The 17307-nt window shown below is 43.7% G+C and overlaps 1 long non-coding RNA gene across 1 annotated transcript; it reads right to left on the reverse strand.

Moving 5' to 3' along the window:
• Window positions 1-1003: 1003 nt before the first annotated feature.
• On the reverse strand, window positions 1004-17294 carry LOC141990300 (uncharacterized). The gene is made up of 4 exons (XR_012640148.1): window positions 17191-17294; window positions 16794-16849; window positions 6732-6815; window positions 1004-1058 (listed from the first exon to the last, which is right to left on the reverse strand). It is a non-coding gene; the product is annotated as an uncharacterized LOC141990300 (long non-coding RNA).
• Window positions 17295-17307: the final 13 nt, after the last annotated feature.

Below are 17307 nucleotides of genomic sequence, written 5' to 3' on the forward strand. Positions count from 1 at the left end.
CTCCACCCTAAACTTTCTCTCCTGGTGCTCACTTAACCACTCCTCTCCAGACACTTACCTTGAAGCATGCCCCAAGAGACTGACATAAACCACTCTTCACATTTTATTCCTCACTTATCTGCTCCTCCCACCATGCTTACTTACAAAGTAGCAGCCATCTTAAACCACTCATCCCATACAGAAAGACAAACTAGTCTTCCCTGGCTACTTGCATTAAGTGTCCTCTGGTTCCCAGTGCTCACAGCAAGTGGTCTCTCTCCCACCCCCACATGCAAACCCTCAAACCCAACCTTAACCAGCTCCTCCGTACATGCTCACCTTTAAATACTCCCTATGCTTCTGCTTTATAGTGGATTTTTTCAGCCTACTTAATACTTCAGGTATTAATCACTGGAAAATTGTATTAAAGAGTGCAACCAATCACATAATAGATTTGTACAAGATACACTAATGTAATTTATTAAAATTAGAGCAAGACAACGGCATTTCTTAGATAATACCCCATCCCAATTCCCCAAGCAAAGAGAGAACAGTGGGAATTTTTCAGGAAGCAGATGGGGCATGGGAAGGAACAGGGACCCTCCAATGAGAAAGTCCGTTCACTATTCAAGCATCTCAGTCACAGCAGTACATGGGGAGAGAGGCAGTCTCTCTGCTATCCAGGACTCATGTACTATAGAGCTGTATAAATCAGACACCTTGAATTGCATACAGATATCAGCAGTGCAGAAGTTGAATAAGTTTGTTCTTGGAACTAAACACCAGCTACACTATGGGCCAACTATAATTTCAAATGGTCTTCAACTGTAGTCTCCTATGAAGTTAAATCGGTAATGCATTTTGAAAGTCAGTCTACAGAGCAATAAAGAGAGACACCATATCTTAACAAAAGAATTTATTTTGACTGAGCAAAATGTACAAGGTACTCAAATGACAGTGAATTTTCTTCACTACATGAATCTGCAGATCCACTGCGTAGACAAGCAACCAATGGGAGCAGACTGCTTCTTCTACAGCATGTAACTACTTTTTGCCAGACTTCTTGATGCCACCACCAGCTGCCAAAAGAAAGAAAACCACAATACAGACATCTGAAGCCTATACAGAGGTTTAGTCCCACATGCCAAATTTCTTCTACAACAACTTCCTTTATTACCACGTCGACTCAATCCCCTATCTAAGAACCTTCACCTCAACCACCACACTGTTTGTATTACAGTCCACCTGACTTTGAGTTAATGTTTTATGCATAATTTATTTTACTACTTTCTCAACTTCCTCATCAACACATGCTTTATTTTGTATTACAAGCTTTGCACTAAGACCGAATTCCTGTTACATCAGTTACGCACCTATTTTAGTCAGCAGGACTATGCATCCAGAGACCTCTTGCATCCATTCAAGAAAATCCTCTACTTTGTCCTCTTATTACATAAGATGTACAGCACACAAAACAGTGCTACCACCACTGAAAATCTGTTCATTCACCTCTCCGGTCCTGGTAACCACTGTGGGCTCACACGGGTGTAACAGCAAAATTTGGCCCACTAAGTCAGAAAATATACTTGAAAGGCTTTGCCTACAGCTTTTTCAATAACAAGTTTTTTTCCTCTCCTCCTCCCACACCATGTCTGGGGAAGAAAGCCATACAGATTAACAAAAGATCAGAAAAAATGAGTCCCCATCAATGGCTCCACTCCCTTGTCAGGGACCCTAATTAGTCCTGAGAAACCTTTTGGCAGAAGGGCAAATGCTCACGTGGGTACAGCATGAGTGTCACCTCATCCACGTGGGCACCAATGATACTGCCAAGAATGACCTTGAGCGGATCACTGCAGACTACAGGGCTCTGGGAAGAAGGATAAAGGTGTTTGAGGCGCAAGTGGTGTTCTCGTACATCCTCCCCGTGGAAGGAAAAGGCCTGGGTAGAGACTGTCGAATCGTGGAAGTCAGCGAATGGCTACACAGGTGGTGTCGGAGAGAAGGCTTTGGATTCTTTGACCATGGGATGGTGTTCCAAGAAGGAGGAGTGCTAGGCAGAGACGGGCTCCACCTAACGAAGAGAGGGAAGAGCATCTTCACAAGCAGGCTGGCTAACCTAGTGAGGAGGGCTTTAAACTAGGTTCACCGGGGGAAGGAGACCAAAGCCCTGAGGTAAGTGGGGATGTGGGATACCGGGAGGTAGCACGAGCAGGAGAGCGCGAGAGGGGAGGACTCCTGCCTCATGCTAAGAAAGCAGGACAAACAGCAAGTTATCTCAAGTGTCTATACACAAATACAAGAAGCCTGGGAAACAAGCAGGGAGAACTGGAAGTCCTGGCACAGTCAAGGAATTATGATGTGATTGGAATAACAGAGACTTGGTGAGATAACTCACATGACTGGAGTACTGTCATGGATGGATATAAACTGTTCAGGAAGGACAGGCAGGGCAGAAAAGGTGGGGGAGTTGCACTGTATATAAGAGAGCAGAATGACTGCTCAGAGCTCCAGTATGAAACTGCAGAAAAACCTGAGAGTCTCTGGATTAAGTTTAGAAGTGTGAGCAACAAGGGTGATGTCGTGGTAGGAGTCTGCTATAGACCACCGGACCGGAGGGATGAGGTGGACGAGGCTTTCTTCCAGCAACTAACGGCAGTTACTAGATTGCAGGCCCTGGTTCTCATGGGAGACTTCTCTCACCCTGCTATCTGCTGGGAGAGCAATACAGCGGTGCACAGACAATCCAGGAAGTGTAGGGGACAATTTCCTGGTGCAAGTGCTGGAGGAACCAACTAGGGGGAGAGCTCTTCTTGACCTGCTGCTCACAAACCGGGAAGAATTAGTAGGGGAAGCTAAAGTGGATGGGAACCTGGGAGGCAGTGACCATGAGACGGTCGAGTTCAGGATCCTGACACAAGGAAGAAAGGAGAGCAGCAGAATATGGACCCTGGACTTCAGAAAAGCAGACTTTGACTCCCTCAGGGAACTGATGGGCAGGATCCCCTGGGAGAATAACATGAGGGGGAAAGGAGTCCAGGAGAGCTGGCTGTATTTTAAAGAACCCTTATTGAGGTTACAGGGACAAACCATCCCCATGTGTAGAAAGAATAGTAAATATGGCAGGCGACCAGCTTGGCTTAACAGTGAAATCCTTGCTGATCTTAAACACAAAAAAGGAGCTTACAAGAAGTGGAAGATTGGACAAATGAGCAGGGAAGAGTATAAAAATATTGCTCGGGCATGCAGGAGTGAAATCAGGAAGGCCAAATCACACCTGAAGTTGCAGCTAGCAAGAGATGTTAAAAGTAACAAGAAGGGTTTCTTCAGGTATGTTAGCAACAAGAAGAAAGTCAAGGAAAGTGTGGGCCCCTTACTGAATGAGGGAGGCAACCTAGTGACAGAGGATGTGGGAAAAGCTAATGTACTCAATGCTTTTTTTGCCTCTGTCTTCACGAACAAGGTCAGCTCCCAGACTGCTGCACTGGGCAGCACAGCATGGGGAGGAGGTGACCAGTCCACCATGAAGAAAGAAGTGGTTCGGGACTATTTAGAAAAGCTGGACGAGCACAAGTCCATGGGGCCGGATGCACTGATTCTGAGAGTGCTAAAGGAGTTGGCGGCTGTGATTGCAGAGCCATTGGCCATTATCTTTGAAAACTCATGGCGATCGGGGGAGGTTCCGGACGACTGGAAAAAGGCTAATGTAGTGCCCATCTTTGAAAAAGGGAACGAGGAGGATCCTGGGAACTACAGGTCAGTCAGCCTCACCTCAGTCCCTGGAAAAATCATGGAGCAGGTCCTCAAGGAATCAATTCTGAAGCACTTAGAGGACAGGAAAGTGATCAGGAACAGTCAGCATGGATTCACCAAGGGCAAGTCATGCCTGACTAATCTAATTGCCTTCTATGACGAGATACCTGCCGCTGTGGATGAGGGGAAAGCAGTGGACGTGTTGTTCCTTGACTTTAGCAAAGCTTTTGACATGGTCTCCCACAGTATTCTTGCCAGCAAGTTAAAGAAGTATGGGCTGGATGAATGGACGATAAGGTGGATAGAAAGTTGGCTAGGTTGTCGGGCTCAATGGGTAGCAATCAATGGCTCCATGTCTAGTTGGTAGCCGGTATCAAGTGCAGTGCCCCAGGGGTCGGTTTTCGGGCCCGTTTTGTTCACTATCTTCATTAATGATCTGGAGGATGGTGTGGATTGCACCTTCAGCAAGTTTGCAGATGACACTAAACTGGGAGGAGAGGTAGATATGCTGGAGGGTGGGGATAGGATACAGAGGGACCTAGACAAATTAGAGGATTGGGCCAAAAGAAATCTGATGAGGTTCAACAAGGACAAGTGCAGAGTCCTGCACTTAGGACGGAAGAATCCCATGCACCGCTACGGACTAGGGACCGAATGGTTCGGCAGCAGTTCTGCAGAAAAGGACCTAGGGGTTACAATGGACGAGAAGCTGGATATGAGACAACAGTGTGCCGTTGTTGCCAAGAAGGCCAATGGCATTTTGGGATGTATAAGTAGGGTCATTGCCAGCAGATCAAGGGACGTGATCGTTCCCCTCTGTTCGACATTGGTGAGGCCTTGTCTGGAGTACTGTGTCCAGTTTTGGGCCCCACACTACAAGAAGAATGTGGAAAAACTGGAAAGCGTCCAGCAGAGGGCAACAAAAATGATTAGAGGACTGGAACACATGACTTATGAGGAGAGGCTGAGGGTACTGGGATTGTTTATTCTGCGGAAGAGAAGAATGAGGGGGGATTTGATAGCTGCTTTCAACTATCTGAAAGGGGGTTCCAAAGAGAATGGATCTAGACTGTTCTCAGTGGTAGCAGATGACAGAACAAAAGAGTAATGATCTCAAGTTGCAGTGGGGGAGGTTTAGGTTGGATATTAGGAAAAACTTTTTCACTAGGAGGGTGGTGAAACACTGGAATGCGTTACCTAGGGAGGTGGTAGAATCTCCTTCCATAGAAGTTTTTAAGGTCAAAGCCCTGGCTGGGATGATTTAGTTGGGGATTGGTCCTGTTTTGAGCAGGGGGTTGGACTAGATGACCTCCTGAGGTCCCTTCCAACCCTGATATTCTATGATTCTATGAAGGTGTATTTGAGGCTGTAAGAATATAGACAACAGCAACCTTCCAATAGCAACTAGGGGCCCCAATCAGAATCAAGGCCTTGCTGTATTAAGAACTGGGGGGCAGGGGTGGGTGTGCACATGGATCAGCATTCATATCACACTTCCTGTTAGTACCTGGCTGGGACAAAGGAAGCTAATGATCCAAGCAGCACACCAAATTCAGTGATGAATCCTGGTGATGTACCACCTGAGGCATGTTGTGCATATGCTAAGACTAAGCAATGTGGAAACATGAGACATTTTAAGATCTTCAGGGCAGGGACTATGTAGAGCAGACAGACAACAGAAGGTAGGGAGAAGAGACGGTGAATTTAAAAAAAAAAAAAAGATTTTTTAAAAAGGTCAACAAAATCATTTTTTGTATTTAAATACAGTTTTTAAAAATAAACATTTAAAAATAAATTTGTAATTATGATAGATTACAGTATGTTTAGGCCTTAACATAGGCTATTAGAATCATGTACATTACATAAAAAATATAAGCAGTACATGTTTGCTACCCAAGTATTAAAGAAAGTCAAACCAATGAACTATTGGAAGTCAATGGTTAAATACACAGAACCAGAGTTGGCTGAAGTGCTAAATGAGCTTTTCACAGCAGTAGCCACTTTCTGCAGATACAAGGAGAATAATTTTATCTCAATTTATTCATTTAGTTTAGTTCAGTTCAACAACTAGTTAATTCAAAGTTAAGAAACTGATTGGGAGTTGAAAAAAACAGGAAAGTTTGTTTCACTCTTCCAATCTGTGAGTAATAACATGGTGTGAGAGGATGAGACCTGGTCGTTCCAAAATCTTGAAGGACAAGGTGATCAGAAACAATCAGTTAAATTCACTAACTATAGCGAAACTATTATATTAAACAGTTTTAAATACAAAACATGTTTGATCAACTTTTTCTTATGTATCCTGCATATTTAAGATAGAATTTTATTTTTCTAATAAAACAGTGTTGGCGAGATGAAGTACTAATGAGATTGTCAGTGGGTACAGTTATTAGAATGGACTAGTTTGGATCAATCAAGAAATCTTAATTGAATCATTCTGGTCTCCATTTGTTGCTCCTAATTTCTTGTGTGTGTTTAATAACTTGAGTAATCTGCAGTTAAAACCAGCTCACTTTGGAATTTAAAATAACTAAGGCTGTCAAGTGCAGGTGTTAACTGCAATTAATTAACTGAAAGCAAAGTTAATGCATTAATTTTTTTAACATGTTAATTGCATACCTAGGACAGGGTGGGAGACATCGGCGGCAGGGGGGCTGAAGCAACCCCAACTCACAGCTTCCTGGGTGATGGGGGGACTGGAGCCCTGAGCCACAAACCCCACCGGGGGGGGATGGGGGGGGGGGGGGGAGAGAAGAGGCTGGAGCCTCGAGTCCCCAGGCCTGACCCTATATTTGTATATTTGAAAATATAGAAACCGGCAAAAAATATTTAAATAAATGGTATTCTTATATTGTTTAACAGTGCGATTAATCACTTGACAGCCCTAAAAATAACCTCAAGTATAGTCCTTGTTATGGCAGTGTAGCAAAAAACATTAAAAATAATTTCTTAACTTTTCCTATCCTTCAGGCAAGCCAGTTATTGAGTGGGCCACTTACTAAGGGGGCCTTTCCCAGAAGCTTTTGTCTTCATCTCCGCAAGTTTCTTCTGCTCTTCCTTCTGTTTTTGCTTGAACGCCAAATCTTCCTGAAGAAAAGTCAACATTTGTTAGCATCTTCCCTCTGACCACTGCAGTAGACAAGGGTTTTGTGAAAAACAGTAAACTGGAGGTAAGCAACTGGAAATCATAAAATTACAGAAAACAAGAAAACCCACAAAACTATAAATCTCTTCTAAACTAAAGCAATATAGCCATAGAATCATAGAAATGTAAGACTGGAAGGGACCTCAATAGTAATAACTAGACCATTCCTGACAGGTGTTTGTCTAATCTGTTCTTAAAAACCTCCAATGACGGAGATTCCATAACCTTCCTATCCAGCGGTTCTCAAACTGTGAGCTGGGACCCCAAAGTGGGTCGCGATCACATTTTAATGGGGTCGCCAGTGCTGTTAAGCTGGCTGTTAAGCTTGGGCTGAAGCCCAAGTCCAAGGCCCATAAAGTCCTCAAGCTTCAGTACCCCCACAATGGGGGGGCTCAGGCTTCGGTCCCTCTCTCTGGGGTCTTGTAGTAATTTTTGTTCTCAGAAGGGGGTTGCGGTACAATGAAGTTTGAGAAATCCTGCCCTAGGCAATTTCTTCCAGTGGTTAACCACCCTGACAGCCTAATGTCCAGCCTAAACCTCCTTTGCTGCAATTTAAGCCCATTGCATCTTGTCCTATCCTCAGAAGTTTAGAAGAATAATTCTTCTCCCTCCTCCTTGTAACAACCTTTTATGTATTTGAAAACCGTTATCATGTGTGTGTCCCGTCCTGCCCCCTGTCAGTCTTCTCTTCTCCATACTGAACAACCCCAATTTTTTTTTCAATTTTCCCTCAAAGTCACGTTTTCTAGACCTTTATTCATTTTTGTTGTTCTCCTCTGGGCTTTTATTGGACACAATACTCCAGTTGAGGCCTAATCAGTGCTGAGTGCATCAGAAGAATTACTTATTGTGTTTTGTTTACAACACTCCTGCTAATACATCCCAGAATTATGTTCACTTTTTTGCGACAGTGTTATGCTGTAGATTCATATTTAGCTTGTGATCCATTATGACCTCTAGATCCCTTTCCGTAGTACTCCTTCCTACGCAGTCATTTCTCATTTTGTATGTGTGCAATTGATTATTCCTTCCTAAATGGAGTATTTTGCATTTGTCCTTATTGAATTTCATCCTATTTACTGCAGACCGTTTCTCCAGTTTGTCCAGATCATTTTGAATTTTAATTCTATCCTCCAAAGCACTTGCAACCCCTCCCAGCTTGGTATCGTCTGCAAACTTCACAAGTGTACTCTCTATGCAGTTATCTAAAATCACTGATGAAGATATTGAACAGGACTGGATCAGGACTGATCCCTGATGGACCCTTGATATGCCATTTCATATAATATTAAATGCCCAAAAATTAACAAAATGAAGGTTGCCCAGTGCAGCCATGGGCCCTACCAGACTATGGAGAGTGGCTAAACTTTAACCTCTGGAAACCAGGAAATACGAAGTTAAATACATACCAGACTCTCAACGTAACCTTAACCCTTCCCTTTTTGCACAATACCCCAACATGCTAACACCACACATAGCTCCTCTAAGGATGGAGTGCTGCTAAGGAACACTGTTACAGGTTGGCTAAAAAAAAATAATCAATTTAACTTTTTAAAAAAACAACAAAGTGTTATTTTTAATTGAAATTATATTACTTGCCCTTTTTTAAATAAAACCATTTTAAAATTAAATTTGAAGTTATGACAACATATGTTAAGGGCTAAATATACTACAATCTATTAGAATCTTTTACGTTAAATAGAAAGTATTGACCAGTATATGTCTGCTGCTTAAATTTTGAAGAACATCAAACTACTGAACTGGTAGAAGTCACTTATTAAGCACCTGCAATCAGAGTCTGTTGATGTGCTAAACGAAAACTTCTGACAGCATTAGCCTCTTTTGCACATGCAAAGAGAATATTTTCTTCTTTTCAGTTTAGTCAACTAGTTCAACAATTAGTTAATTAAAAGTTAAGAAACCGATTGGGAGCTGAAAGACCTGGAAAGCTCGTTTTTCTCTTGCAGTCTACGAATGAAAAAGATCGGTGTGAAAGGATGAGATCTACTAATTCTAAAATCTTGAAGGACATGAAGGCCAGAAACCATCAGTTCAATTAACTAACTACAGTTACTACTTCCTTTGTTTAAAAAAATCATTTTGTTTTAAATGAAAATGCATATTGTGTTAGACCTAAGAAAAAAAAAAGTATGTAGCCAGCACATTTAAGGTAGTTTGATTTAATATAAATGCAGTTTTTATGCATTTTAAAATAATTCTAATTTCCATCCAAATCCAGCTGGACACAATTCATGAGCACAAAAATAACCAAGTAAATGAGAAATGCATCATTTATGATTTCCTAGCATAATAAAAATGTAAAACTTAAGAATCTGAAGAAATACATATTAAGTTATGTAATTGCTTCAATAAGTCTGCATCAATAGTGTATCCTCCTCGTTAGCAAGAAGTACCAAGTTTACCATAAAGGCAATATTTAGTTACAAATTAAAATCTTGTAATGGTTACCAACCAATGAGAATCAACCTTTTCTTTAGGAAAATAACCAAAATTACAAATGCAAAACAAAATTAAAATAAATTATTTAAATCAAGAATTCTTGTTTGCTGATTTAAACTATGATTAAAATCAGTGACATGTACTGGTTTGATTTAAAACAATCCAACCTCAGAAGGGATGCAATATATTTGTAGAATGGTGGGTGACAAACATGTTAGCGATGCATTTTGTATTTTAAAACAATTATGCCCTTTAAAACAATCCCCACGACAAGAAAACTCCTGGGCACCTCTGTTGATGCAATCTACACAACTCAGCACTGAGATGAGACATACTTGATCCCGCAAGATGCACATGCACTTCTCTTCACATCATAGCAACAACTCTGCCAAGATGGTCCAACTAATCACTCCACCATTCAATAGAGCTACACCTAACAGTGAATGCAGCTGGAGTGAATGCAGATAAATGCTGGAATTCAAATGTGTGGAATAACACCAACCCAGTGGCACAGGCCATGTCTATACGTACAGCGGCACCAATGCAGCGCATCTGGTGAAGAAGTTCTATGACAACAGAAGAGCTCTCCTATCAGCATAGGAGAACCACCTCCACAAACAGCAAAAGCTATGTCAGCAGGAGAAGCTCTCCTTCCTCTTATCTACCTATAGATTAACAGATTTTTAAGACCAGAAGCGAGCCATTAAGTAGCCATAAAATGCTATTCATATCAATGAAAATTCTGCTGCAAAACTGGATTAGAGTAAGGAGAGACCACTGTCCACAATTAAGGCTTGGTCTACACTATAAATTTATGTCAGTAAAACTACGTTGCTCAGGGGTGTGGATTTTCTACACCCTGAAGCAACAGTTATATCAACCTAACCTCTAGTGTAGACAGCACTACCACCTTTTGGAAAGGTGGAGTACCTGTGCCAACGGTAAAGCGTCTTCATTCGCTGTAGCAGCTGCTGCAGTGCTCTAAGTGTAGGCAAGCCCTGCTACAAGCTTGCCTACAAGCAGGCCACATCGCAGACCAAAAAGTTACAGTGAGTCCGGGATTTACAACAGAGGCAGCTGCTTACTGGCTCTATGCAGTCTCAGCACATTCCATTAGCCAGCTTCTCAAATGCTGCCACTGTGGCTGCATGCGCCCACCTGACAGAGATGGGGGAGGGGGCAAAGCAGTGGCCACTCCCTGCAGCATTGAGGGGCTCCAGGGGCAAGCTTAACTCCCCCTTCTCCCATCAGCCTTGGAGCTCTGGCAGCCACCTCTGAGCTTCAGGCCCCCGCCCTCCCAGTTTCAGGGCTCTGGGCTTCAGCTACAGGGCTCTTGGCTTCAGCCCCCCCACCCCTGCTCTAGCCATAGGGCTCCGGCTCTGGGCTTCAGCCCACAGTAGCAGGGCTTCACCAGTGCCAGCCTTACCTGGCACCATGGTCAAGAGGCAAGCAGGGGGGTGAGAGGCCATAGAAGGGAGCTTGGGGTGATTAACTATATCTACATTTCAATCATGCTTACTCTGCGTGACACCTACAGCTAGCCCTGAAAATGAAGAAGCCAGACGGTTTTGCTGATCAGCCACCAGCAAAGCCAATGGACCCTGGTAGAACTTAACCTTCCTGTGAAAGTTTTGGCCAGCCTGTAAGCAATGGCTGCTATAACACTGCATGAGCATGTGACCAGACCACATGTTTTTGGATTCCATCTTGCGATGTCTGTGTTTTTTCCACAAACCGGACTGAGAACCAAGTTTTGAAATAAAGGGTTCCTGCCATACGCTAAAGCTATATAAGATAGAGACTAACATAATCTGTTGTTCTTCACTCCCCACACAAAGAGACCCCTGGAAATACCTGAGGAACAAAGACAGAACTGGGGGAAGTGCTGGACACAGGCTAAAGGGATTTCTAGCCTGTATATCAGTGGTCACCAACCGGTCGATTGCGATCGACTGGTTGATCCTAGAGGATCTCCCAGTTGATCGTGATCTCCGGCGGCACAGCAGGACTGCTGCTAAGACAGGATCCCAGCCTGCCCCAGCCCCATGCCACTCCCGGAAGTGGCCAGTGCAGCCCCGGGGGCAGGGGTCTCCCTCCGCACACTGCTCCTGCCTGCAAGAGTTGCTCCCGCAGCTCCCATTGGCTGGGAACAGGGAGCTGTGGCCAATGGGAACTGCGGGGGTGGTGCTTGCAAAGGGGCAGCGCATAGACCCACATGCTGCCCCCCACTCCTCCCAGGGACCACAGGGGTGTGTTGGCCCCTTCCAGGAGCAGCATGTGGCCCCTTCCGGGGACAGCAAGTGACGGGGGGGGTGAGAGAGGGAATGAGTGGGGCGGGGTTTTGGGGAAGGGTCGGGGTAGATCCTCAGTTGCCTTTAAACTCAAAAAGTAATCTTGGGAGTAAAAAGGTTGGAGACCACAGTTGTATATGTAAACCTGAGAAACCCAAGCTGTAAAGCTAACGCAGCTTGTGCCTTAAGAATCTGTAAGTCTGCCTGTACCATCAGTTAGGGTGAGAATCTGCTAATTCATATCCAATCTATCTTGTACATTAAGCTTAGTGTGCGGTTTGTTTTTTTTATTTGCTAGGTAACCTGCTTTGATCTGTTCACTATCCCTTATAATCACTTAAAAAATCTATCCTTTGTAGTTAATAAACTTGTTTTTGCTTTATCTAGACCAGTGAGGTTGAGTGAAATGCATGGGAAATCGTAGCTCAAGGGGCAAAGGCTGTTGCATATTCCTCTCCACATTGAGGGGGAGGTGAACTGGACAATAAATTCATACTGGTTGGGGTTTGGACTGAGGAAGGACAGTAAAGCTCTGGGGTCCTAGGCTGGGAAGCTGGTGGTTATTTTGGCTGTAGCCTCTCTATTGTTCGTTCACATGCAGTGGCTGGTCAGAGAGCCTGCATATAACTGCAGCTGGGTCGGTGTGTCCGTACCTGTGGGTATGCTGGTGGAAATGTAAGACCGGGAGCGTGTCTGCAGCTTGTCACAGCAGCACAGTGTGAGAGGGAGCCCAGGCTGGTGGGTCAGAGGGCTCAGCGGTACCCCAGTTTCAGGTGGCACCCCATGGGGAACATGTCACAGTGCATATTTGTTTTTCCTAAAGCTAAGCTCCTGGCCCTCAGAGTACAGACTTTGGAGACCAGAGTGGCTGAACTGGAGGAGCTGAGACAGACAGAAGTACATAGATGAGACTTTCTGGGACACAGTAGAACGGTCCCATCCCCCAGTCTGACAGCCTCTGTGCTGCTGAGGAGGATCAAAGTCTCAGGGAAGGACAACATCCAACTAGAGCAGAGGGAAACAATCCTATAGTTGGGACCCTCCTTCCAGATGACGTTGTGGTATCCTCTCACACAGAGGTTACCTCTCCAGGGGAGGGAACTCCAGTTATTAGAAAGAGACAGGTAATAGTTATGGGGAATTTGATCATTAGAAACATAGATAGCTGGGAGATGACTGGGAGAACCGCACGGTGACTTGCCTGCCTGGCGCAAAGGTTGCAGATCTCTCGAGACATCTAGAAGGACTTATGTGTAGTGCTGGGGAGGAGCTGGTGGTTGTGGTACATGTAGGTACCAGTGACATAGGGAAGGATAGGAGAGAGGTCCTGGAGGCCAAATTTAATTGTGTAGGGAGGAGGAGTATAGATTAGGAACTGGGGAAACTTTTGGGAAAGGGAGAGCCTGTACAGGAAGGATGGGCTCCATCTAAACCAAAATGGAACCAGATTGCTGGCACTTAAAATTAAAAAGGTTGTAGAGAAGTTTTTAAACCAAGGGCTGGGGGAAAGCCAACAGGTGTGGAGGAGCACGTGGTTTGGACAAACATCCCTTAGGAGAGGATCTATTAATGGAGATTTTCTATGTCCTAGTAAGGAGGAGAGGATGGAATATGATAAAATACAGGTAGGATCTGATGAGAAACAGTCAAATGAAAAAAAATCCCATTCAATTACATCATGTAATGGCAGACAGCTAAAAAGTGACAAGTTTTTAAAGTGTTAATATACAAATACTAGAAGTCTAAATAATAACATGGGTGAACTAGAGTACCTTGTATTAAATGAGGATATTGGTATAATAGGCATCACAGAAACTTGGTGAAATGAGAATAATGGGACACAGTAATATCAGGGAACAAAATATACAGTTTGTGCTGGTGCGGGAGTGGCTCTATATGTGAAAGAAAGCATAGAATCAAATGAAGAAAAAATCTTAAATAAACCAAACTGTATCACAGAATCTCTATGGATAGTAATGCAATGTTCTAATAATAAGAATATAGCAGTAGGGCTATATTACGGACTGTGAAAGTGACTGTGAAATGCTCAGGGAGATTAGAGAGGCTAAAAATTTTTTTTAAAAACCTCAATAGTAATGGGCAATTTCAACTATCCCCATATTGACTGGGTGCATGTCAACTCAGGATAGGATGAAGAGATAAAATTTCTAGACACCACTAATGACTGCTTCTTGGAGCAGCTAGCCCTAGAACCCACAAAATGAGAAGCAGTTCTTGATTTAGTCCTAAGTGGAGCACAGGATCTGGTCAAAGAGTTGAATAGCAGGACCGCTTGGTAATAGTGACCATAATATAATTAAATTTAACATCCCTGTGGCGGGGAAAACACCCCAACACCGTAGCATTTAATTTTAGAAAGGGGGACTACAGAAAAATGAGGAAGTTAGTAAAACAGAAATTAAAAGGTACAGTGCCAAAAGTGAAATCCCTGCAATCTGCATGGAAACTTTCTGAAGACACGAGAATAGAGGTTCAACTTAAATATATACCCCAAATTAAAAAACATAGTAAGAGAACCAAAAAAATGCCACCATGGCAAACCAACGAAGTAAAAGAAGCAGAGAGAGATAAAAAGGCATCCTTTAAAAAGTGGATGTTAAATCCTAGTGAGGAAAATAGAAAGGAGTATAAACCCTGGCAAATGAAGTGTAAAAATATAATTAGGAAGGCCAAAAAATTTGAAGAACAGCTAGCCAAAGACTCAAAAAGTAACAGCAAAAAAAATTTTTAAGTACAACAGAAGCAGGAATCCTGCTAAACCAGTGGGGCCACAGGATGATCGAGATGCTAAAGGAGCACTCAAGGACGATATGGCCATTACAGAGTAACTAAATGAATTATTTGCATTGGTCTTCATGGCTGCGGATGAGAGGGACATTCCCAAACCTGAGCAATTCTTTTTAGGTCACAAATCTGAGGAAAAAGAAAAGGAGTACTTGTGGCACCTTAGAGACTAACCAATTTATTTGAGCATGAGCTTTCGTGAGCTACAGCTCACTGCATCCGATGAAGTGAGCTGTAGCTCACGAAAGCTCATGCTCAAATAAATTGGTTAGTCTCTAAGGTGCCACAAGTACTCCTTTTCTTTTTGCGAATACAGACTAACACGGCTGTTACTCTGAAATCTGAGGAACTGTCCCAGATTGAGGTGTCATTTGAGGAGGTTTTGGAACAAATTGATGAACTAAACACTAATAAGTCACCAGGACCAGATGGTATTGAGCCAAGAGTTCTGAAGGAACTCAAATGTGAAATTACAGAACTACTAACTGTGGTTTGTAACCAACCATTTAAATCAGCTTCTGTCAAATGACTGGAGGGTAACTAAGTGATGCCAATTTTTAAAAAGGGCTCCAGAGGCGATCCCAGCAATTACAGGCCAGTAAGCCAGACTTCAGTACCGGGCAAACTGGTTGAAACTATAGTAAAGAACAAAACTGTCAGACACATAGATGAACATGATTTGTTGGGGGAAGAGTCAACATGGTTTTTGTAAAGGGAAATCATGCCTCACCAACCTACTACAATTCTTTAAGGGGTCAAAAAGCATGTGAACAAGGGGGATCCAGTACATATAGTACACTTAGATTGTCAGAAAGCCTTGTGACAAGGTCCCTCAAAAAAGGCTCTTAAGCAAAGTAAGCTGTCATGGGATAAGAGGGAAGGGCCTCTCATGGACTGGTATCTGGTTAAAAGATGGGAAACAAAGGGTAGCAGTTTGCAGAATGGAGAGAGGTAAATAGTGGTGTCCCCCAGGGGTCTGTCCTGGGACCAGTCCTATTCAACATATTCATAAATGATCTGGAAAAAGGGGTAAACAATGAGGTGGCAAAATATGCAGATGATACAAAAAAATACTCAAGATAGTTAAATCCCAGACAGACTGCGAAGAGCTATAAAAGGATCTCTCAAAACTGGGTAACTGGGCAACAAAATGGCAGATGAAATTCAATGTTGATAAACGCCAAGTAATGCATATTGGAAAACATAATCTCAACTATACATATTAAATGAGAAGGTCTAAATTAGCTGTTACCACTCAAGAAAGGGATCTTGGAGTCATTGTGGATAGTTCTCTGAAAACATCTACTCAATGGGCAGCTGTAGTCAAAAAAGCAAGCAGAATGTTGGGCATCATCAAGAAACAGAGAGATAATACAACAGAAAATATCATATTGCCTCTATATAAATCCATGGTATGCCCACATCTTGAATATGGCGTGCAGATGTGGTCACCCCATTTCAAAAAAGATATACAATATTGGAATTGGAAAAGATTTAGAAAAGGGAAATAAAAATGATTATGGGTATGGAGTGTCTGCCATATGAGGAGAGATTAATAAGACTGGGACTTTTCATCTAGAAAAAGAGATGACTAAGAGGCGATATGATAGTGGTCTATAAAATCATGACTTGTGTGGAGAAAGTAAATAGGGAACTGTTATTTACTCCTTGTGATAACACACAAACTAGGGGTCACCAAATGAAATTAATAGGCAGTAGTTTTAAAACAAACAAAAGGAAGTTTTTTTTCACACAATGCAGTCAACCTGTAGAACTCCTTGCCAGAGGATGTTGTGAAGGCCAAGACTATAACAGAATTAAAAAAAAAACTAGATAAGTTCACAGAGGATAGGTCCATCAATGGCTATTAGCCAGGATGAGCTGGAATGGTGTCCCTAGCTTCTGGCAAACAGAGGCTGGGAATGGGCAACAGGGGATGGATCACTTGATGATTACCTGTTCTGTTCATTCCCTCTGGGGCACCTAGCATTGGCCACTGTCAGAAGACAGGATACTTTGGTCTTACCCAGTATGGCCTTTCTCATGCTTGCAGGGAGCTGCTGGAGGTGAGCGCCCCCCCCTTCAACACCCCAAGCCTCTTCTGCACCTCAACCCCCTGCCCCGAGCATTTCAGGAAAATGTGTCAGACCGACCATCAATAAGAGTTTTTTTTGTTGTGAGAACCCCTGCATTAAACCACAGCTCCACTGTGGCCACGTTACTAGTCAAGTTTACCTCCAAAAAACCCGGTTATAGGTACCACTGCTCCCCAGACCCTAGTCCAAGGTGAGCAAAGTCCCCTACCAGTAGCCCGACCCTCAGCCCACCCACGAAGGGAAGAGCTCAGCACTGACTCCCACCTCGTCCATGTCCTTTGTCTGTTTCTTCGGTTGCTTCAGAGGTTTCTTCTTACCGCCTACACCAAGGGAAAAGGAAAAAGTGAGACGCAGAGCCGGGTGTTCGCATGAGAGCTCCACCCCCACCCCCGGACCCTTCACGGGAGGAGGGAGAAAAGAGGAGAGGGACGCTCGCCCCAGAGCCCTCACGGGGAGAAAGGGAAAAGAGCGGGGGAGCGCGAGCGGCGCCCACTCCAGAGCCACGCACGAAGGGACGGCGGAAACACAAAGCCCAGCAAGTCTCTGTTTCCTCTGCGGCCGATCCGGGAAATGGGACGGGCTCAGCCTCTAGCCGCATGAAAGCGAACCCTCAGGGCCGGCAGGAGAAAAAGGGACAATGGCTTTCTAGAGACCCTATTACCGTCTCTGCCCGACATAGCGCAGTCCAAGTCTCAACACGCTCCCAACCACAGCGCTGCCCGGAAGTACAAGTCCGTCGGCTTATCACTTCCGTCTGACTTTTTGCGGCCACCGTACA

Source organism: Natator depressus, chromosome 7 (genome assembly GCF_965152275.1).
Source record: "Natator depressus isolate rNatDep1 chromosome 7, rNatDep2.hap1, whole genome shotgun sequence".
Lineage (NCBI taxonomy): Eukaryota > Metazoa > Chordata > Testudines > Cheloniidae > Natator > Natator depressus.